Source organism: Cavia porcellus, unplaced genomic scaffold (genome assembly GCF_034190915.1).
Source record: "Cavia porcellus strain 051 isolate PalLab524CR breed Dunkin Hartley unplaced genomic scaffold, mCavPor4.1 scaffold_31, whole genome shotgun sequence".
NCBI classification, from domain to species: domain Eukaryota; kingdom Metazoa; phylum Chordata; class Mammalia; order Rodentia; family Caviidae; genus Cavia; species Cavia porcellus.
The window spans coordinates 23,499,448-23,522,311 of record NW_026947514.1 but is presented as its reverse complement, the minus strand read 5'-3'; the positions used below and the strand labels follow the sequence as shown (position 1 = coordinate 23,522,311).

At 38.8% G+C, this 22,864-nt stretch overlaps 1 protein-coding gene and 1 long non-coding RNA gene across 46 annotated transcripts in view; both read left to right on the top strand.

Moving 5' to 3' along the window:
- Nrxn3 (neurexin 3) overlaps positions 1-22,864 on the top strand; it is a 1,541,537-nt gene that overhangs the window by 797,544 nt on the left and 721,129 nt on the right. The gene's annotated exons all lie outside the window — the stretch shown is intronic.
- Positions 1,399-22,008, top strand: LOC134474134 (uncharacterized). Its single transcript, XR_010044762.1, has 2 exons — positions 1,399-1,711; positions 2,949-22,008. It is a non-coding gene; the product is annotated as an uncharacterized LOC134474134 (long non-coding RNA).

The following is a 22,864-nucleotide window of genomic DNA, read 5'->3' as shown; positions in this document are numbered from 1 at the left end:
ATTTAGGTAGCATGGAGCAGCCAGTAACAGCCACGCTGAGTCTGGGAGGGTAACCAGACTGGTGAGAGGAGAAAGCAGGAGAGTTAGAGGGAGGAGAATGTGAAAAACCCTGTGATCAATTGCAAATGTACAGTGTTGTATGAATTCCACTGTCTGGAGGATACTATTTACGTTGGAGGGAATTGGAAATTCAGGAACTAGGTAGGGGAATTAACAATGGAGTTTGATCAGTGACAGAGACCAATCTGAGGGTGACTTACTTTATGAAAGGTATGGGAAAGACTTTAAGTAGACTCTTACTTATACCCCACAGAACCTTACGGAAAGATTCTGCTCATTTATCCCCATTTTGCAAAAGGCACAAGAGGATCCCCGAGAATAGATGTGTTGCCCTAGGTCAGCATCTGGATCCAGATAGACTTTCCGTTTATCATGATCTTCCACTCTGGGAAATTCTAAAGCTTGCCTGTCTGTTTTGAACTTTCCAAGCTACAGAAGACGTGGTTTTTCAGGAACTGCTCAGCTTCTTGGCTTAATTACTTAAGGATTGCTAGCTATTTTTCTCATATTACTCCTCAGGTTAAAAACAGAGAAGCCTTGTAAGGGTTTTTGCTATGATCATACTCATCTAACCTTTGCTAAGCTAAGCATACTTTCTTCAGCACTTTTCAAGCTGAAATTCACAGGAATGTTTTTGACACTGATTTTGCGTCCTGCGTTCTCTGCCTGTCTTACTGTATTTGAAGATGGAAGGGAGATGCAGCGCACTTGTCTGTGGCTCTAGATGGTGGGGCAGATTTAGCTCAAGGACCTTTCAGCTTTGCTTGTACAAAATTCACTTAACAAGGATATATACAGTCAAATTTCTTCAATTTAGAACAGGATCCTGATTTGTTTTAAAACCTATTACTACGTGTCAATTTTTCTCACATTCATAATAGTATTTAAGGTCAGGAGTCAATTTATTAGATAGGTAGTATTCCTTAGGCTGTAACTATTCTGAATTTATTATGTTCTTGGTGTACCTATCCCCACTTCCTTGTGTTTTGCTGAGAGGCAGCATTTGAAACAGACCAGTTGTGTGCCTGATTCTCTGTGTACCAAAGTTATTTACACAATGTTGGTATTAAGTACCTGCTAAAACATAAACAAAATGCTGTAACAGCCCACTTCACTTTCTGTGAGTAGCAAATGCTCTCAAAGGGATTATTAACTCCTTCCAAAGAAGCTTTTGTCTTTGAAATGCTGAATCCATTTCTATTCATATTATATTTTGCTAACCACCTTGTTGATTACAAAATGCTAAATCAGAGTCTTCATAAATGAATCTGTTTTTCCCTTAATAAGTTAATGCTTTCCAGAAATTTTTCAAACCATTATTGACCATCAAACCTATGATAATCTATAAATAAGTACCTTATGTGATTTATATATTTTAAAAAATGAATGTTGGTTTTAATGCATTCATTCACAGTTATCTGACTGATACATAAAAGCAAACTACAAAATAGTTAAATTGTTCATCAAATATTTATAAAATTTCTACTATGTAGCAGTTGCTGTATTTAGCATTGGAGTTAAAATAGGGCAGAAGAGAAAAATCTTCTTTGCCTTCATGAAATTTATAACACTTGAACTTCTCACAGGTACTGAAGGAAAAGTGACTCTACAGGACACTGAATGAAAATCCATGTGGTCAGAATCAACAGTGGTCAGTACCATCATTCTCTAAAGGGGGAGGGAAGTGAACATCTGCCTTAGAAAGGGCTGTTGTATCTCTCCTCATCCTTGAGACTCTTCCATTGCCTCTATGGCCCTAATTGTGAGAAACATGCTTTCCTGTCTCTTGCCTATCCCAGTTATGGATAGTAGATCTGTCCCTCAATTCAGCAAACCATGCCAGATACAAGCAGCAGTGTTAAACTTCCCTGATAGATAAGTGTTATGGTAGGGAGGCACACTGATAGGGCTAGGATGGCTCAGCAAGAAGCCCAGGGCTTTATCTTCAATCCTATGCATTTTTACATAGCTTCCACCAGAGCTCATTCTAGTTTTGTCTTAAGATCCTGAAGCATAACTAGAGATTTAAATGACAGTTCTTTCAACAAGATGTAAATTCGGTCCAACCTCAGGATTTCCAGCTTCTCTAGTGAATATGGCTGCTCTGTCTTCAAAAAGTCTCTGACTCTACTCTAGTCTCTTAGAGGATGCTCTTGCTTTGCTCCTTAGTATTCAGGAACAAACCTGAAAGGTGACCTCCTTGGCAGTGATTTTTAAACCTGCCATTCCCTTTTTAGCTTAGCTGTGTTTCCTTGGGTTCTTACTTTGCTCTTTTTGTTGCATGCAGCAACCACAGACAACACAGCTTGCTGAGGGTTCACAGGTTCTGAACACAAGTAACTTAGTACAGTGGGAGGAAATCTTTCTGCAGTGCACACCCAGAATCTGAGTTCACGATGGTTCGCTTCTTTATTATACCCCTAAGATAATCTGTCTTGGGAACTAAGCCTTATCTTTTCTTTTTTAGTAATGCTTCATATCTAGGTTCAAAAATAGCTTTAGATTTAGAAGATCACTTAAATAGCTAGTAAAAATTCCAATGAATTGTTTGGAATTTTTACTAAAGTCAACAAAAATTGTATCCATCTCCCTTACTCTAAGAGTATGCTAGATGCAAGAGCTAGCAGAGTGAAAATGACAAAATTAAAGTAGTCTATAATTGGCTAGAGACCAGAGGCATTAAATAAATAGGTACAAGAATGATTAACATTGCCAAAGAAGAGATTCAAGGTGCTCTGGGTATATTCAGTAAAAGGATATAACCTAATCTGAGGTATTTGAGATTTGTTGAACTCTACCATTTTCTGACTGAATGACTCTGAACAAACAATTTAACCTTTCTATAATTAATAGCATTTCTTCTTCCCTTTCAATCCCTCTGTGTCTAGCCAAAGCTGCTGGGTATTTGAACCATAAGGACAAAGGAGAAAGCTCTGGGCCGCAGTAAGCCTGGCTATAAACAGCCCACACATGCTTTGACAAAGCGGGCATGGGAGTGAATCCAGAGCATCAGATCAATTTGAAGTCGAGAATGAAGAAAAGTCTCACAGGCAGACAGAAAGCTTCGTGACAGATTCCCATCTGTGTTCTATAGAATTGACCCTCAAATATCCGCAGAGTGAATGGAATGCTGACCCAGAGCCTGACCCTAACATTGGAGGTTGAACCCTCTTGGGAGTACGGGATTATAGCCTGAGTTCTGAATCGGGTGGGTCAGATGACTGGTGCCTCCCTAGTGTGGATCACCCCATGGGCCACCAGGTGTGTACACACCTACCCTTTTAAAGAGCTTCTCTAGTCTACTAAGCAACCAGTCCCATTTGTGATGCTGTTGAACATTAGCCAACTACAAGGTTGCACCATCCCTTAGGGAGTCTGACCTTCTGGGAATTTTGTCCTGCCTCTTTCACTATCCTTTAACCTTTCCTGTTATCTCTCACCTTGTCTACACTCTATTTTGGATCCCATCGTGGGCCTCAGACTCTGCTAGACCTGCCTGCAGGCTCTGGAGCTAGCGACATTATGAAGGTGGCATGGAGGAGAGGTGGGAAAAGTCACTTTGGATAAGAAATTATGTGGTTTATCTAGGGTGACGGAAACAAATTGCCACAGTAATTAGGTCAGTGTGAGTATTCTGCACAATGCACAGGATGGAGGATACAAGCTTGCGTGTTCTCTGGATATAGAATAACACTTTGAGGATTTAATGGTGGGATACAGAGAAAGGATATGAACAAAAACTGCTCTTCACAGAAGCCTATGAACCATATGTGTGGGCATTTCCTCTTTGCATCTGTTGGTACTAGTTTGGGACATACTACAAATTCACTTTTGTAGAAAAGAAATAAGAAAGCAATCAGCAGTCTTTACCAGCAAAGGGAACTCCTTGATCACCCTACAGTGCCCACTTCTCATGGACACAGATTTGGTAAAGTCAGGTACTTAGAAATAAAACAAAAGGAATAGCTGAGCACTATTTTATATGTCTGTAACCCTAGTACTCAGCAGCCTGATGCAGTTGAAGGGTTAGGCTGAGCTACATAGTGATTTACCTCTACAGTGGGCTACATTGTGTGATGCTTTCTGAATGAATGAATATAGAAAAGGAAGATTCAGTGAAATAACTGGATTTTTCTCCATGCTATTCCTTTCCTTAATTCTCTCATTACCCTGGCAGCTCTGTGTGCATCAGAGGTGATTTCCCGCATTTTTGAGATCATAAGAACTTCATTTATTGCTCACTGATAATTTTACCATTATTGTCTTTTTATACCAAGTTTTATAGTGTTACAGGATTATGGGATCTTCCTGTTGCTGATTCTTTCACAGGGTCAGCCCCTAATAAACGCATATAGCTTGAATAAGTGAAAGAATAATGAATGCGTAGTGAATAAACCCAGTCTTCTGATTCTCTTCCCTGTTTTAGTTTTTTTAAATGGTGCAATAAACCTACTTCTGATATGTCCATATTTGCCTTTAAGAGAATAAACTGTCTTTTTAAGAATAAAAATTCTTTCTCTAAACTGAAGTTGCAAAAATATCCCAGAGCTTCTGGCTACTGAGCATTCCTATTCTGGCTCTGAAAGATTATAGCTGGTAATCAAACATCTGTTTGCTCAACTTTTCTCCACTTACCATAATCCTATTCATCCTTCAAGTCTAGTTTAAGGTTTTCCTTCTCAGGGAAGCCTTTCTCTGTTGATTACCAGAACTGGGAAAAAGTTTTTGTTTGCTGATTCATATTACAATGAATTGCTACCAACATTCACTCAGCACAGATCATGTAGAGAAAGGCATTTTGGAAAATGTGGCCCTGCATCACATTCGGCCTTTGCTCCCCAGTGAAAATCATTTAACACTTGTGACCCTGAAGTCACTCAGAGTGACCATAAACCATGGTGTCAGGATGTGTGGTAAAGAGAGGGACTTGTGAACCTGTGTATAAGATGCTTGTTCCAATAACCAACACTTTCTGGTGGCACAAATGCTATTATTATCTTTATTTTTTTTTTCATTTCATTTTCTAATCTCACTGTCTAGATAGTTTAAGAATCTCAAGTCTTTTCAAGTAATTTTACATCTAATTTTGTAGGTTTTACAAGGAGAGACAGGTAATAGATAAATAAAATATTGTATAATGGAAAAGTGATTAAGTGATCCGAAGACAAATGAAGAAGAGGCAGGAGAGACTGAACAGGAGCAGGGATGGAATAGTACAGGAAGATCTCTATGATGGTGAGAATTTGGAGAGACTTTGAACAAAATGGTGGACATAGAGAAGGAAGCTCTGAAAAGATTCAGAGCAGCCGAGGGACACAGGTGAGCTGAGTAGAGTTTTACAAAGAGCAGACATGCCCAGGAGGACAACTGCGAACTCTCTGGGAGATCAGAGTGGATCAGATGTGGGAGTGGGGAGAGCAGAGGTTCCGGATATTATGAGCGAGTGGTGAGGGGAGATACGACCAGGCTGCAGCCAGAGGATGGAGTGGGTAGAGATGGAAGTTTAAAAAAGACTCAATCATCCATGTAGGGACAGGGCAAAAGAGGAGCAGAAGTGATAAGGCATGATGAGGAAGAGACAAATGAAAGCCAAGGCAGGGAAGGGAAAACTCGGTCAGAGTAAGGGTGGGGCGTGTTCTCAAGGCTCCTCCTGAATGTGTGACCTGGCTCTCTGCTGAGTGATGAGCCTGAGTAGAGGGGGAGAGGTTGAGTCACATCAAACAGAGAGAAAGGCCATCAAAGGACAGTTAAAAATCAAGTCTATTGTTTTTCATCATGGATAAAGTAACCATGTAACACATAAGGGCATCTCCAGAGAAACAGCCCAAACCTCACAGTCCGTGTTGTTGGTATTTCTGAGAGAACACATCAGTGGACCAATATCTGCTTAAAAATACACTGTATGTATGCATGGTGCATTGCACACACACACACATGCACACACACACACACACACACACACACACACACAGGAACACACTCACCACTTTCCATCCTTTTCAACTCACATCCACTCTGACAATAATGATGTGTACTCTAATTCTCACTAAATTCTAGAGTATGAGTCTTTTAAATTTTTTTCTTTACCAAATTACTGTTGAATTTAGATGTGTGACCTCTACATAGTACTATTTCATAAATTCAGATTCAGAAGTTCAAGTCTTGCCATAGGAAGTGGTTTTAACTCTTATAGATGTGCTCATTGTAAGCCAGAGACCATGGGCCATGCTGGACACTGGATATATATGTTGACCTATGAAAGGCCCTTGTAGTCATTTATAAGTTGACAGGGAAGTTGAGGTTCAGTTGCATTAATGAATTTGCTCAGGCTCAGCAAGCTTTGTTAAGGGGCGTTCTGAGGTTGTAAGTGTGGGTCTTCCCATATTATCCTGCACACACCATGTCACCTAGCTGCAGCAAGAGGAAGAACAATGATCTTTAATTTTGATACTGAAGATGCTCTTCAGCTCATGCTGGCTTGAATTTCCTGTGCACTGGAGGGAGAGGAGAAAGTGCATTTTAATAAGCTTCCAATAAATTAATTTCATTTTACTTCTTTTGATGTATGGTCTCTTCAAAAAATCCAATTCTACTGATGTTTATTAAGTGCCTCTATTCACTTGGAAAGTGCCAGGCACTTCAGGGGATCTATGGATGAGTGTGATTTTCGGCCCATGCTTCAAGAGCTTACAATCTAGTGGAGAGGATGGGAACATGCAATTTGTTCCAATACTAGATTGCATGAGATAAGCACCATGAGAAGTGGTACAAACAATGGGTTCTTAATACAGAAATGCAAGGTTATGTGAATAATTAGAAAATTGTCCTCATAGTGCCTAAATACCGGAAGTTCCACACAATAGGACTCTTACAAAGGGTCTTCATTTTAAACATCTATGCCTTGCAATGCATGAAGAAGTACTGGCGGTGATAAGAGCATCTACCAGGCTACAGTGGTCATCAATGTCAGCCCACTTTGTCCAATTGATGTATTATTCAAACTCACAGGTGAGCCAGGATGTTCTTAACAATTCCATTTGGTAACTGACCTGCAGCTATGCTGGGTTCTTTGTGTTTTTAGGCACCAACAGGTTATACAAACACAGCACTGCAATTGTACAAAAATGTACAATTGTTGTGTAAAATTGTTGTTTTGTATTTTAAAATGTTTTATTGAGTTGAAGAATTTGAACTCCAAAAACACTATGAACCCAGAATAGGTCAGGCCCCATGTATTCTGAGTATGCAAATATTTTCTTGGTATCTAAAAGCAGTGCAAGAGATACCAGCATACAATTTGTTTTTAGGTTTGCCACACGGCTTTGGAAGAAAGGAATCTGAGCTAAAGAACACAAGCTAACACAGCACCCTGTTGTGCACCACTGCACTGGGAACACACACCTAACTGCGGAAGCCACACATTATTGCAGAACTTTACAATACTCTGTCCCATTCTCTGCCACCCCGGGGATGTTTGTTTCCATATTTATCCGAACACCCTTGTGCTTCTGTTCACTTCACTCCCCTGCTGCGGCAGGTCAGTGCTTCCCTGATGGATGACTGCAGTAGCATTTGGTATTGCTTGGATGAAGTGATGGATGCTTCCCTCTCCTCTCCGGCTGCTTGGAGCCAGAATACAGAAGTGCTGGTTAAAAGGTGATTAATCTTCCCTAATGGTACTGTGCTTTGCAAACAGGTCTTTGACCACCATGTCTTCATTAGGTTTAAACAGAGCCCACATTACTTTGGATTAGGTAATCGGTAATTTGGAGAGTAGAGGCCTTTGGAGCAAAGGTTAACTGCATATAATCCATTTGGAAAGGAAAAGGAATAGGACTCCAGTTTCCAGGGATCCACAGGGAAAGAACTAAACTTGCCTGTGGTCTGGACACAGCTCCTGCTAAGTAAGCACTCTGGTCGATGGAGAGTGGCAGGGGCTCTGAGGTAGTCAGGATGGACATTCGTTCATGTTCTCTTGCCTTTTTTTTGGTTGTTAGATGTCATTGTATGACCCTTGGACATGAAACTGGGAAATGTGCTTTTCTAAAGATGCAAGATATATTCTTAGTGTCTTTGGCAGCTGGATGCATTTCTTTAAATGATCATCTAGAACTTCATCTGTGCCTAGTAATATTAAGAGTCCTGGGCACTCAGAGACAATCACGGGAGAGCAAGCTCTGAATCTTTACAGCTCACCTTGAGTAGCAGAGACAAAATAAGCAACTATGCCTTTACCTTGTGATAGTTGTAGACATTGTCTGAAAAACACAAAACAGTAAGAAGAAACAGAGATTGCCAAAGATGAATTCTCCGATGAACATATTTGAGTAGAGATTCAGTGAAATGTGAGGTACAGTGATCATGAGAATGGCCTTCTGGGCAGAGGAGACAGCCAAATGCAAAATTCATACAAATGGCCTATGTTTCTTCCATGTTATTTTATATTTTAGCTCCTATGACGAGTCATTCAGTGTGTATATACAAGTACTGTTAAATGAGCTGGAGTTGGAAAATCACTAGAACAGTGTCAGGAACACTGTTGGTTTTCAGAATGATGTGAGCTGACACCTCTCCATTTGCAGCAGAAGGGAAGGACTTAGGATTCATTTTTATGCACACAAGGTTGTTACTGTCTTCTGTCAGCACACCACATCCTGTAGCTTCTGGAAAGACACCAGCAGACTTTTCCTCTTCCTGCTCCTTCTTTTCTTTTCACTTGTCTCCTGAAACACATGGACATCGAGAATTTAAGGAAATGAGAGGTGGCCCATAAAGCAGAGTACATGACTGCTAATTGTGCTAATATGATATCACACCCAGTATGCCATGTCACACAGGTTCACACACACAGGCATGTTAGCCATAGAAACTAAGTACAGTAAGTCCCCAACTTAGTGATTAATGGGTTCCATTCTGGGAGAACATTCCTAAATTGGATTGGTTCCTAATCCAACTGAGTCTTATATAGTACACACCTGTGAGTCTTATACAGTATACCTGTGAGAGATAGGTTGTAGCTCAACTGTAAACTGGGGAGTTATTGTGTTGGAATGCAGTGAGGACAGAAAGAGGAGAGTTTCATAGGCCACAGAGACTTGGTAGTGCCTGGAAGTTTAGAGTATCCCTTGACTACAAAGATGCTGGACATTCTCACTGGTGACCTGAAGGGATGCATATAGTAACAGTGGCTTTTCAGGGGTCAGTAGGACACTATAATATGTACATTGCTATAATTATCTCCTAAGGTAAACATAACTTTGGAGTTCTGATATCAGCATCTCAAAAATACTGAAAACCCATATGCATTAGTGAACTCTTGCTTTTATAGACCAGGCAACTTTTGGGTCAGGGATTTAGCTCGGTGACATAAGTACCTTCCTGGCAAGCGAGAGACAGGTTGAGTTTGAACCCAGGTACCAGAAATATCTGAGACCAGGCAACTTTTTAAAATTTTCTCTATTTGACGATGATAATAACACTCATAGAAAGTATTCATTGAGCAACTGTCAAGTGATATTTCGTCTAACACAACAGACCAAGGAGATCAGCCAATGCCCTTCTGTTATATAAATGAAGCCTTTGAAATACAAAACTGTACTTATGAATAAAAAGCCCTGGAGCGCAGACCTGACTTACTATAAATCCAGTTTTCCTTCCAACTCTGATATTCTCAAAATGCTTCACTATTTTCCTCCCTTGGAGACTTAATCCCATGCTATATTATCTCTATTCATTTCCTCTGTAAGTTCTTTGTGTTCCTTCTTGATAAATATTTTGTAATCTCTGCTTTAGTGTCCACCATTACATTTTTCCTCTTGCAGTGTCTTTATATCTCAGTCTTTGTACTTGGTCTTCCAACCTCTAGTTACCACCCCCATCCACCAGCTGTTACATTCATTGCCTTTAAGCATTATCTGGGTACCTGATAGCATCTTACTGTTCAGGGTTTTTGCAGCATAATAGGCTCTGAAAAGTCTGACTTTACAGCCTAGTACCATTTACACCCATTACTTCTCCAAACTTTTTCCAGCTGTGTGACTAAGTTGACATCCCTGAAGGATGCAAAGTTCTCTGAACACCTGGTCTCACCCTCTATGTCTACACAGAAATGACCTCTTCCTCTTTCTTGTCTTTCTAAAATATCCAGATCAATTTTTCCCACTTCTATGAAATGTATCCTTTCTTCTTCTGGCGTATTGATCTCTCTTTCTTGAATGCTTTCTCTAAACTCTAAAGGTCTATAAAATGCTCTTTTTTATATAGTCCTTCAATAGTAGCAGTTTATCTCACTGAAGATGTTACTTACGGAGGCCGAATTATTTCCTTTAGTGAAGCAGAAGCAGCTAACAGAAATCACGGCTATCACTGGCTTAGCCAGCTGGTGGTTTATGGTGTGCCTGGAAGTGTGCAGTCCAGGGGCACAGCTGCTCTGCTCCACCACTTAAAAGCCATGCTCTGGTTTGCCTTCCGCATACTCTGTGCACTGGCTTTCACCTCTCAGTTTATCGCAGCTTCCTCACCGTATGATCACTGCATCCCCAGACTGTAGAAATGGAGCAGTAGAAATCCAGGTATCTTTCCTTGGTTGGCTTTAGTCAGAATCCTGTCAAATGGCATGATTTCCTAGCTACAAGAAAAACTAGGAAATCAAGTTTGAATTGTTAAGATTCATCAGGGAAGACAGGCCCGATGAAATATGGACCAAAAAATGATCTTCACTAAACGAGTTTAGAGTATCAGTCACAATAAAAGTTAATATATAAATCCTTACATTCATGTAATATCATATTCTTCGTCTGGAGAAAAATGGAAGTGAGAAACAATGCAGGTATTGAAGTCACTTTGACTCATTATTGAATAGTGCCACTCTCTCCTTGTGGTCATGTGAACTTGAGTATGTTGCTTACATTTCCAAGGTGGATTTCCCTATTGAAACATTTGGCTGAATAATAGCACTGCCTCTTAGAGTAATCGTAATAATTGAAAGAGATGAAACTCACAGCCTATTATATCACATTGGTGCTCACTGTCTATTGGTTTTCCTTTTTCCCATCTGTACAGAGAAAATATGAGAGGCATTTAAAAAAAGAATTGATTCAAGAGAGACAGTATTTCCTACCAGGTAGTCCTATAAACTCTTTTCAGTAGGGAAAAATATTGCCCCTGTAACAGAACTGCAGAAGTGTTTGAGATTTATTTATCTTGTAATTAAGAACAGAAAGGAAATCTCTGAATGTCTGTGGAACTGTTGACCCGTGGATACTGAGGTATGTGCAAGTAACTCACACATCTCAGGTGTTTAATGAGGCTCAGTAACAATTTGTGGGCTGTCAGCTCTAGGGTCCCATCACCTCTGATCACACACAGGAGCCCTGCTGCTGAGAAGTGATACTTAGTGGGAAGGATGATAGAGCGACATCCAGTTAGCAAGAAAGGCACATGTGCAAGAATCGTGTGTGCAAGAATCATGTGTGCAAGTGATCCCAGTATATTTTATATATATATAATAGAGTACATTCTTGACCCATCCACTTCATACTCCCTTTAAAGGCAGAACAAAATTTTCCATGTGCTTATTAAAACATTTAAAAGAAAAAAAAAATTGGCACAGAAGCTTCTACCTGTGGATTTTTAATTAAAAATATTACTTATGTATATATTTATTTGGAATATGTTTTTAAAACCCCATAAAGTCTTCTATTTTTAATAAAAAGCAAAGGTGAAACATTGCCAGATGTTGGGAGGAATAGTAACCAAGTGATTCAATCAGAATTCTCCCACGGGGACGTGGACTCTCTCAGTCAGTGTCACAGAATGAAATAGTCTCTGATTCACCCAGGAGTGAGTTATTCCATCTGGTTGTAGCAATTAGGAGCTGAAGATGACGGGAAGTTAAATGACTATCTTTAGGAAACAAAGCAAAACAGAAAATGGAACAGCTGGGAGCCTGGATGGCCGGGGGACACAGAATTGGATCTAGAATAAAGGATCTGTTACCTCCAGTCCCCGATTGTAACGCTAGTACAGGTTAATATGAATTGAAGGTTGCTGCTGTGTGATAGTAGTTAGCTGTCACTTTGCCTGAAATATAACCGTAGCATATATAGGGCAGCCTGAACTTAAGCTTCTGGAGTGTGGTGCCCTGCTTTGTCAGGGGCCGAGCCACCAGATTAACCCTGTACATACAGGGTCAAGTGTGAGATTCACGGGGTCATAGGATTTCACCTGAAGAAAGGATGTCACTGCTGAGACCAGAGCCCCAGAATTCGGATATTTGTGTCCTTTCTTTGCCTGTGCTATATGCATAACTTTGCCCAAGACCAAAGAAAAGGATGAGTCAACTAGTTCTCTCACTGCTCCCACCACAAAGGAAAAAAGAAAGTGTAGCACCTACTTTAATTCTTATCTTTGGATTTCACAGACCAGAACACAGAATTTTGGTTTAGCACTTACTAGCTATGTAAATTAGTTAACCTTTGGAAGACTTATTTTTGTCATTTCTATAATGGGGATTGTCATCTCCATTATCATCCCCTCCAGTTTTATAAAGAACATTTAAGAGAATGTATATTTTTACTGAAAAGTCCAGTACAACTTAGCTCTTACTGTTATTGTTGAAGTATGCTCAAAGTTGATGGCAGAAATAGTATGAGAGCCCTGATCCCTAATACACTATTCTGGCCACTGGAAAATATGACCTCTTTCTTTCCTTGTATTCACTATATCATTTTTATTTTGGTTTGGCAAGTCAAGTAACATAAAGGATTGAAGTCAGCCAGGTTTGGTGGGGCATGCCTGTAATCTCAGTACTCAGGAGGCTGAGGCAGGAGACTTGCAGCTTGTTCCAGATCAGCCTGGGAGACAGAGTGATAGTTCAAGGCCAACCTGAAATACACAACAAGACCCTTTCTCAAGAAAGAAAGGAAAAGAAAAAGACAAAGAAACACAGAGATCAAATAGTTATTTCTTAAGAGGGCTTACGGGTTATTTCTGCATATTGGAACTTTCTTTCAACACCCTTTGTCTTCTCTAAACTGGAATCTGGAACAGTAAATCACAAAGATCCAGGTCAGATCTTTGCTTTACAGCACCCTCCACCCACTCTCCCCAAGAAGGACTGAGCAAGGTGAGACCTCGGACTCCTCATTAGCAAGGGGAAGTCTTTCCAGGCAGCTCCTTCCTTGAATAGATAGAGTGGATCAAACAAAAGGGATGACAGATTAGGAACTGTCTGGTGGCTAATGTACTGTTTACTACAGTATAAATGACTGGTGTTTGGAAAATGACAAATGAGAAAGAACACAATTACTGACTTAAATAATTTCCAAGTTTCCACAGCAGAGGAAAGTCATAGTAGGCTGTGATGTTGGCAGGGGAGGGAGGAGGTGCTGGTGGGAGTTTTGGGGTCATGAAAAGAGCATGGAGAACTCATCAATCCAGGAGCTGCCAGAGCTTCTGTGCCACAAACACAAGGGGATGCCACGGGGTCCACGGGCTAGGCATGGAGCGAGCCATGCTCAGCCAAGTTGGGAGATTCCCAGGAGACATGGCATGGGGATGGGAATAATAAATATATTTGAAAGGAGGTCTGAAAGAAAGAAAGAAAGAAAGAAAGAAAGAAAGAAAGAAAGAAAGAAAGAAAAACAAAGAAAGAAGTACAAAGGAGAGAGGGGAAAAGGAAAGGAGACTGGCAGGGGAAATCTTGCACATCAATGAACCTGAAACCCTGATAGTTAAGTTGTAAGAATTTGTGTTAGTCTAACTTGCCCCAGGTCTATAAGAAACCTTCAATTAACTTGCAGCCATTGAAGCATTTTAACTTAGTTTTCAATAATAATAATAATGGTCCTGATGATATAAGACAGGCTCTAGGTTATTTACAAACATATCACTGTTATACCTTGTATTTGCTTTCTCAGAGGTTATGCATTCATTCATATCTGAAACAAATATTAATCCAACATCTATTTTGTGACAGTTCTACATGCTGAGGATAAACTAAAGAATGGAGAAAAATAGTAAAATTTCCCTCCTCATGAAACTTGCATACAAACTGAAAAGAACGTACAATGTATAGGATACCATACCAAATTATGTAAATGATGAATCAGTGATGTGAAGGCAACTTCTTCAGGGCACAGTGGTAGGGTGAGAAGTGTATCTGCTACTTTCTAGAAGATATTTAGGCAAATGTCTGGGGAATCCTGAACAAAAGGAACAAGCAGCTTATATATCTGTCTGAGGAGAAGCATTCCATCCTAAAAGAAGAGCAAGTTCAAGGGTTCCCAGGTCAGAGTACAGGAGAGGGAAGAGCAGAATAGGAGAATAAAAAGCAGGGTAGAGACAGACAGGGGCTAGAGGGTGAGGAGCAGGACATTTTAGGACAGCAAGTTGAAATGTGTCTTAAAAGCAGTAAAATAACATGATACTATATTACAATGCAACTCTGGCCAATGAATTGGAAACATTTGGCGGGAAAAAGACCAGAACGAAAGCAGGAAGACCAGGTTGGAATCTCACAGGATAACCAAGCTAGTTATGCTGGGGATTTGTACAAAGATGCTAGTTTTGGATTTAGGATCCATTTTGAATGCCAAGCTGACAGAATTTGGTTGTGAATTGGATGTAAGGAATGAGAAAACTGAGTTTGTGTGTCGTTGTATTTCAAAGGTATTTATATTTTAACTTTGTGCTCAATCTTCTATTAGTTATTTGATGGTCTTTTGAGGCAATAAGATTAGATTATAAATTAAATCAAATAAGTTAAATCTATTATAAATATCCAAAAGTCACGCAGTGACCCTTTTTGTATCTAATTCAGCCTACAAAAATGCTGTGCTTGGCTCGTAGTGTTTCACATTTTCAAGTCAGAATTTAAAAATCTAAACATATGAATTCTTTTGAGAAGTTATATGATGTGGAGTACAGAAGAGACAGTTGTGTTTTGGACCTGGATAGCAATTGCTTTTTTGCGCCAGGGGGCAACTCTTCAGTTCCTCACCCTTACAACCTGAATTTCCCTCTCCACCTCCACCACCTGGATGGTCACAATGGGATTCCTACTCCCTACCTGCTCCTCACTGCTTAGTCAGTCTTTAAAAGAGACTTCAGAGATAATCATGAATATAATTGCCTCAGAATTAAAGGTCAGGGATCTCAGTACTACTGTAAGCAGGGTAGAGACAGACAGGGAAGAAATGGTTAGGGACTAGATGGTCATATCCAGTCCAAGTCTCACCTGTAAATCCATCCAACAAGAGTTGCATAAATACAGATGTATATTAGTTTTGGAAAGTTAAAATAATTTCACATTATAATAAACCATGTTTTCTAGAGTATCAGATACTCAAAGTAAGTTGCTTTTCAAAGTACAATTACTTTGTTCCTCTCTTTTTCTTTTTTATTCTTAAAAAGTGACTATTAGGCTCGAAAAGTTTGGGGATGGTTTTTCTATTGTAACCACCCACTTTACTGGCATCAAAAGAGAATTCTTTAGGGATAGTTTGTTTCCAAAACTGCTCAGCTAATTAATGAATTCAAGTCTCCTATCAAGCTGCCCTGCATCTCTCTGGCTGTTTGTTCCAAACTCAAACACTACGAGACCAGAGGAGGATGATTCTGAAATTTTGACATTAGAATTCTTGGTTTTGTTCCAGGGATGGCAAATTCCAGTTGCCAAATGAATGGTAAGGATTTTCTCCTTGTGAGAATAGTGTAGGACAGTAGTCTCAACAGCCACACTGCTGACATTTTGGACTGGGTGATTCTTTGTGTTGAAAGAATAGTGCTGAGCATTATTGGGTGTTTAGCAGCTTTCCAGGCCTTACCCACTGGGTGTCAGTGGTATGCCCCAATTCTAATCGTCACCGTTCAAGTATCTCTAGACATTGCCAAATGTACCCTGGAGGGGGCCAGAGTCCTCCACTGAGAATCACTGCTGTGGACAGACTACTGCTGCTTTACTCATTGATTCTGAGTCCCAGGAAAAGACCTTCACCACTCAGCAACTAGGCACCCTGCTGACCCTGAGCCTGCCTGTGTAACTGCGCACTGTCTTTCTCCATCCGTGATCAGGGCAAGGCTCATTTATCTCCGGTTTCTTCCCAGAGACCGCTTACTTTCACAATGCAGTCCCTTTTCTTTATAAGTGTCTTAGAACTTTTTCACTTTCAAAACACTAATTTTCAGTCTCTCCGACTGGACAGGTATGCAGTTTTGTCTATTCATCTATTTGTCTCTGTTAGCTTTTAAAAACCGTCTCATGTAGTCTCTCACTTCTTAGTTTTTCTTTTTGTTTTTATTCTGTGTTTCTGTGTGTCTTTAAAATCCAATTTTGGTGTGAAGCCTGACTTTTTCTACTTATATCAGTGCCTTGCTGCCTATACCTGTATTTCATTTTATGGTTTAACTTTGCAGTGTGTATACACCCAATTCCTATTATTCTCATAAAGTCTGAGTTTCTGGTTTCTGTCTTGACTGGTGTGTGTGTGTGTGTGTGTGTGTGTGTGTGTGTGTGTGTGTGTGTGTGGCAGCTGGTCTTTTACTCTGACTTTCTCTATTTCTATCTATTCTGTGGTTTTTTTAGGGCCCCATTCCATTTTGGAAGGATGGTGACATGTTTTTCTGATATTTCTGTTTCTGACATTTTTTGTTCTTTTTTCTATTGACAACTCTTTCCATTTCTGTCTTTCTTTTAGAAATGGCCCATCTGGACTAAGTTCCTATCAGGATCTCTTTCTCTGGGTAGGAACTTCCTCAGGCATGTAATAGAAACCTTTTATTTCTGTTGAATGGTAATCCTAAGGGAAAGATACGGAAAGGACCTTTCAGTTAAGTGCGTAAAGGCAATTCTATGTTTGTTTTATTTCACCGAATGGAAATTTTAAAGAAAACACACATCCAGTACTAAATCCAAGAAAGTTTAAATATTTAACGTTTCATAAAGTTAGTGTGACAGAAAGTAAAAGGATTCCATATTGTGAGCAAGTAGCTTAGAAAAGTCATTAAGTAATATATTTGTAAAATCAACCTTTTTACTGAGGCTACTGAAATAAAATCAAGGGCTGCCACACAAGATACTTACTGTGAAGTTCAAGAATAAGATACTAAGAGGAGTATTCTGTGATTCACAAGGAACGTACCTTGTCCTTGGTTCCTGAAGAATGTCCAAACCAACAATGAGGACATTACAAGGTTCACAAGGACAGTGAAAACTGTTCTATCTTCTCAGTTTTGTAAGAAAATGAGAATTGTAATAAACTTCCAAAACAGATTGGAATCCATCTGGTGTAGCCAAATTAATCCTCCTTTAATGACTGTTTATATTGTGTATCCAAAGTCAAATTCAGTATTAAGAGTTAATCAATTACAATTTATAATCATTTTGGCTCACCAAAACAAGAAGGAATTGAAAACTGAGATTTTATTTTATAGTAGAAACACATTTTTAAAAACTATGTTTCTTAATTGCACCATATGTAAATAATTCACATTATCTCTGGAAATTTTATTGTTTAATTTTTGTAAAGGGCAAAACAATGATTGGTGATACTGCAAAGCAATGTGAAGATGGCTTGCTATGGAAGTTTTTAAGCATTATTTCCTGCCAAAAAAATTCCTAAACAAAAATTTGAAGGGTAAACTAGCATATTAAACCATGAATGAAAGTATTTTCCTTCTCTCTAGTCCAGTATAAATTTTTTAGCAATCTGTTTGATGTTTCTTGATTATATTTGAAGTTTTTTCTTTCCCATAATAGTTACTATGGAAGTAAAATGGTATGTGGTGGTAGGAACCTGGCACATGGGTTCAAACCAGATTTCCTTCTGTGCCATGCCTCCCACCAAGTAACGTGAATGGCTCTTCGAGCAAGTTGTGTTATCATGAGAAGGGAACACATAATCATGTGTCTCCTACTTCAGAGAGCTGGTGTTCGTGAAGACTAGGGATGTCAGTAATTTGTTCTGTATTGATTGTTATCTGCTATTGGTGCCACCTCCAGAGATATATCCCTTTCCATTGTCCTTCTCTTAGACTCACCTGAGCTCTTCGTATTTCTAAGTATCTGCACCTGTTATTGCCTTTGTCTCCCTAACTGGGCTAACTCATACTTGACCTTCAGAGCTCAGACTTTGACTTCTGTAGGAATCCTTTTGTGCCATTCCTTTTTCATTGAGGTTTATATGCTGAGTCAGGCTCTATTATAACATTTAACATATTATGTTTATTCATTTACTTTCCCGTTCTTTCACATGCAAACATGGCGAGGGCAGAAACTCTGCCCTCTAGTTGAGGATGAAATCTCTTTGTAGATCTGTCCCCTCGTAATGCCTGGCTCATAGGATGTGCTCAAGAAACCTCTGTCTCCACTGAGTGGGTAAACTTGAGTGAGAATGTTCCACCAGGAACAACATAATGCAGGTTACATTTCCCAAAGTATGTCTCTTAAAGGCTTTTGTGTTTATGAGTTGGGAAGTGTCTCCATGGAACACTGATATCTTCTGGATTTTCCTAAATTTATCTGAAACAGTCAGTATGAGGGAATGCAGGGAGTTGGGGATATATCTCTCTTAAAGAGTTATGGCTTTGATAAGTTGAACTGTAATTGCAGTAGACGTCCAAACACAACCTAAAATTCTCCAAAGGATCCAGATCGTAGAACCCTCCTTTACTAATTTATTCAGAAACCCAAATGTACTGACCAACATGGGAAACAAGCCCAGACTAGTAAAAGCATCTATAACCAAATATCCTGCTTTTCCTTCCTCATCATTTCAAGAAGTTGGTGGAGGTCAGTGAGGCCTTCATCTCTGGGTAGAGACTAATTTCAGCTTGGAACTTTTAATGGGCAAGGTGAAGCCGTTCAATCATATAGGATCCCTTTATCTGTTCTAGTCCAGCTCCTGTAACTATTTTCATCTCACTGAAGTGGCATAGGGCATGGTGATCTTAAAAAGACAGGACCCCGAATTTCAATGGGTCTATAGGTACGATAGTCTGTTTTTAGTATTTCTTCAAAACACCTGAATCACCTGTTAAAATTATTCTTGAGGACTCTACTTGGACATACTCAGACAGCCTGAGCAGAAGATTTACAATACCATTGTACAAAAGGCCACTGTAGTTCTTTTGGTTCTTGTTTTTATTGATTGCTAGTAAAGCACTTTCAAAAGTAGAAATATTTAAATACATCCATGGATTCATGGCTGAATTCTACAAGAAATTTAGAGAAGATTTTATGTCAATACTCTTTAAACTCTTCAATGATATTGAAAAGGAGGCAGTCCTCCCTAAATCATTCTTGGAGGCAAGTATTACTCTCATACCAAAACCATAGAAATACCCAACCAAAAGGGTGAACTCTAGGGCAATCTCACTAATGAACATTGATGCAAAGATTCTAAATAAAATACTGCCAAATAGAATGCAACAAATTATCAAGAAGATTTACATCACAACCAAGTGGGATTCGTTCCAGGAATGCAGGGATGGTTTAACATATGCAAATCAATAAATGTAATGCATCACATCAACAGAGCCAAAAACAAAAACCACATGATCATCTTAATAGATGCAGAAAAAGCTTTTGATAAAGTCCAACATATGTTCTTGATAAAAACCCTTCAGAAACTCAGAATACATGGTTTCTACCTCAATCTTACAAAGGTCATCTATGACAAACCAACAGCCAACATTATACTAAATGGACAAAAACTGAAACCTTTCACACTAAAATCAGGAACAAGACAAGGATGGCCACTTTCACCACTCCTATTCAATATAGTTCTGGAAATACTAGCCAGGGCCATCAGACAAGGGAGAGAAATAAAAGAAATAAAGATAGGAAGGGAAGAAGTTAAACTATCACTATTTGCAGATGACATGATACTCTATATAGAAGACCCAAAAAGCTCCATTAAAAGACTACTAGAGGTAATAAACAAATTCAGCAGTGTAGCTGGATACAAAGTCAATGTTCAAAAATCAATGGCATTCCTGTACACAAACAAAAATCTCACCAAGAGACAAATTATGGAAATATTATCTTTCACAATAGCATCTTTAAAAATATACTTAGGAATCAACCTAACCAATAATGTAAAAGAGCTATATGCTGAAAATTATGCTATGCTAAAAAAGAAGATTAAAGAGAATGTTAGAAAATGGAAGGATATTCCTTGCTCTTGGTTAGGAAGAACCAACATTGTGAAAATGGCCATACTCCCAAAACTCTTATCCAGATTTAATGCAATCCCAATCAAAATACCATTGACAACCTCACAGATCTAGAGAAAACGCTCCTAAAATTCATTTGGAAACAAAAAGAGACCTAGAATAGCAAAGGCAATTCTGGGCAACAAAGGCAAGGCAGGAGACATCTCAATTCCTGACTAGAAACTATAGTACAAAGCCACAGTAATAAAATCAGCATGGTACTGGCAAAGAAATAGACCTGAGGATCAGTGGAACAGATTAGAAAATGCAAGCACAACTACAAAGACACTCAGTCACCTGATATTTGACAAAGGTGCTAAACATGTTCACTAAAAGCATTGCTTCTTTAATAAATGGTGTTGGAAAAATTGGCTTTCCACATGCCAAAGACTGAAATAGACCCATGCGTATCACCATGCACAGAACTAAAGTCTATGTGGATTAAAGATCTAAATATTAAAACAGAAACACTTAATCTACTGGAAGACAAGGTAGGTAGAAGTCTTTGAGATGTAGGAATAGGCAGAGAATTCATGAACACAACACAAACTGCATGGAAAACACTTCAAAGAATTGACAACTGGGATCTCATATTACTGAAAAGTTTCTACAATTCAAAATAAATCACCAACAGAGAGAAAAGAAAACCCAAAGGATGGTAAAGTATTATAGCTAGCAACCCCTCAGACAAAGGACTTATATCCAGAGCATATAAAGAATTGAAAAACATCAAGATCCCAAATTCAAAGACCCTCTCCAAAAATGGGCATCTGAGATGAACACATAGTTCTCAGATGAAGATATACAAATGGCAAATAAGTACATGAAGAAATGTTCACCATCACTGATTTTTCAAGAAATGCAAATTCAAATAGCATTGAGATTTCATCTCACTCTGGAAAGAATAGCTGCAATCAAGAAAACAACTGATAACAAATGTTGGCAAAGATGTGGGGAAAAAGTAACACTGATCCATTGTTGGTAGGAGTGTAGACTGGTGCAGCTACCATGGAAATCAGTGTGGAGATTTCTCAGAAGACTAGGATTGGAAGTTCCATTCAACCGAGTTATTCTCCTTAAGGGTATTTTCCCAGAAAAACTGAAAAGGTCATATCACAGTGATATATGTGCACCCATGTTCATAGCAGCATAATCTGTAATAGCCAAATTTTGGACACAAACAAAATACCCATCAACTGCAAAGTGAATGAAGAAGATTTGGCATTTTTACACAATGGAATATTGCTCAGCTATAAAAAAGATGATCTTGAGGCCTTCATAGGTAAATGGAGGCAACTTGAAACTATCCTCCTAAGTGAAATAAATAAGAATCATATTTATAAATATCACATTGGGTCTCTAGTGTAAAAAGTAATAAGAACTGTAGGAGTAATAAAACCCCAAATGTGTAATTGCTATTGTAAAAAGAGATGAAAAGGAAGTGCTCTAAAGGTTATAACTGCATGCATGTTTAAGTGTGTAGGAGTGATAACCATATTACTAAGTTTTTGTTGGATCATTGAGCAGAACTGTTTGCAGTCTCACTGTTTGAATGTATACTTTGTATGCTTTAATTTTGTAAATTGAACAACTATTTATAAGATGACAGTATGTAATTTACCAACTAGTTATTTCTTAGTTTTATTTTATTTTTTGAATTGTATTCTTGTTACCCTTTTGTCTGTTTTTCTTTTTTTGCTCTTTAAATAAATAAAATTAAATATAATAAATAAATACATCCATGGTTTACAAGGTGTGTTAGTTAACTTCCTGTTGCTATAACAAAATTCAGAGAACTTGAACTTACAAAGAGAAACAATTTATTAGGGTTCACATTTGGGGACTTGCCAGTGTATGATTGGGGTGCCGGGCACTGCTTTGGATCTGTTGTGAGGTAGCCCATCATGGTGGGACCATGTGGCACAGTAAAACTACTTATAGCATGAACTAGGAGGGAATTAGAAAAAGAGTTTGGGTGCCAGAATCCCTTCAAAGAGTACACCTTTGGTGATGGAAGGACATTCTGCTAGCTGACAACTCCTAACACTTCTAGCATTTCCCAGTAGCACCACCCTGATCACCAAGACCCTACATATTAACCATTTGGGACCACTTACTCAAACTATAGTACAAGCTGACTTCAGTTAAGTCATAAATTATCATATGTAGAACTATCACTGTTATTAGGATCTGTATTACACACACATGCACACACACACACAAGTGGAATATTCTTGTCAAATATTTTATTTTGTTGGAAAAATAATTTGGGGGCAAGTTGTTGAACTTTCTGAGCCTCATCAGAGCATCTATGGGACAGAAATAGTGACATCTGCCTGTTTTGAGGGCATCAAATGAAACAGACAGAAAAGCAAGTATGCTTTATAAAGTACTCTGAAAAATAAAGCATTATGATGTCTGTATAGAAATTTGATGATATGGTAGTCCAGATACACATATTAACATTTTTTTGATTAACCTACTTTGGTCTATTACTCTATAGAGTTGAAAAGTAAATTTTGATAAATAAGACATTAGAACAAACAGTAACTTCAGATTTATTAAAAATTGACCATGGTTGTTTGAAGTA